The sequence below is a fragment of the Colobus angolensis genome, unplaced genomic scaffold (genome assembly GCF_000951035.1).
Source record: "Colobus angolensis palliatus isolate OR3802 unplaced genomic scaffold, Cang.pa_1.0 Scaffold221, whole genome shotgun sequence".
NCBI lineage: Eukaryota > Metazoa > Chordata > Mammalia > Primates > Cercopithecidae > Colobus > Colobus angolensis.
Genome location: NW_012115389.1, coordinates 16,518 through 18,219, shown reverse-complemented (window position 1 = coordinate 18,219; position 1,702 = coordinate 16,518). Strand labels below are relative to the sequence as shown.

The window sequence follows — 1,702 nt, the reverse complement described above, 5'->3', positions numbered from 1 at the left end:
TGAAAGAGACATGCTCCCTGCCCTGTAGAGCGTAGTCTACTGGGGCAACTGTCATTAACTTCATAAACAATCACACAGATCAAAGCAAATGTATACAGTGTGGTAAAGGCATAATTGAATCTGTGTTTCTTGATGATTACACGTCTACTATGAGGAGAGGGACTGAAGAGGGTCGATGCTTGGTGTCTGTCTACCATTCAACACTGTTCATTGCTTTCTCCTTTACTTCTCACTATCAATAACTGGACATAGCCCTGGATGCTCAGCCTGCTTCATGACAATCTGCTTCCTGGCATGTTTTCAAGAAACATATTGATTTGTAAAAACTGTAACTACGAAATTTCTATGCGCACCAGAAGACAGACGTCCTCTTTCCTTGCCTAATGCGGCCATGGTTCGTGGTCCCAAGAAGCATCTGAAGCTGGTAGCACCTTCAAAGCATTGGATGCTGGATAAATTGACTGGTGTGTTTGCTCCTCATCCATTCAGCAGTCCCCACAAGTTGTGAGAGTGTCTCCCCCTCATCATTTTCCTAAGGAACAGACTTAAGTATGCCCTGACAGGAGATGGAGTAAAGATTTGCATGCAGCAGTTCATTAAGATTGATGGCAAGGTCTGAACTCATGTAACCTACCCTGCTGGATTCATGGATGTCATCAGCATTGACAAGACAAGAGAGAATTTCCATCTGATCTATGACACCAAGGGTCGCTTTGCTGTACATCGTATTACACCTGAGGAGGCCAAGTACAAGTTGTGCAAAGTGAGAACAATCTTTGCGGGCACAAAAGGAATCCCTCATCTTGTGACTCATGAGGCTCACACCATCCGCTACCCTGACCCCTCATCGAGGTGAATGACACCATTCAGATTGATTTGGAGACTGGCAAGAATATTGATTTCATCAAGTTCGACACTGGTAACCTGTGTATGGTGACTGGAGGTGCTAACCTGGGAAGAATTGGTATGATTATCAACAGAGAGAAGCACTCCGGATCTTTTGACGTGGTTCATGTGAAAGATGCCAATGGCAACAGCTTTGCCACTCGACTTTCCAACATTTTTGTTATTGGTAAGAGCAACAGACCATGGATTTCTCTTCCCCGAGGAAAGGGTACCCTCCTCACCATTGCTGAAGAAAGAGACAAAGACCGGCGGCCAAACAGCAGTGGGTGAAATGGTCCCTGGGTGACATGTTAGATCTTTGTACGTAATTAAAAATAATGTGGCATGATAAAAAGAAAAAAGAAGAAGAAAAAAAAAAGCTGAGCATGGTGGCTCACACCTGTAATCCCAGCACTTTGGGAGGCCAAGGCAGGCGAATCACCTGAGGTTGGGAGTTTGAGACCAGCCTCACCAACATGGAGAAACCCCATCTCTACTAAAAATACAAAATTAACTGAGCGTGGTTGCACATGCCTGTAATCCCAGCTACTTGGGAGGCTGAGGCAGGAGAACTGTTTGAACTCAGAGGGCAGAGGTTGCAGTGAGCCGAGATTGCTCCATTGCACTCCAGCCTGGGCAACAAGAGTGAAACTCCATCTAAAAAAAAAAAAACTGGAACTATTTGTACCCTATCCTCTATCCCTGCACAGAAAAGTTGAAGGGAACTTAACCTGAAACTCAAATATTAATAATACTGATTTCCACTGCCATGCCAAAGAGCAAGTAAAGGGTCAAGAGCCAGTATGGTATAGTGGGA

General features: G+C 44.7%; 1 pseudogene; it reads left to right on the top strand.

Annotated features, from left to right (window-relative positions):
- Window positions 1-391: 391 nt before the first annotated feature.
- Window positions 392-1,176, top strand: LOC105513035 (annotated as a pseudogene).
- The last annotated feature ends 526 nt before the right edge of the window (window positions 1,177-1,702 follow it).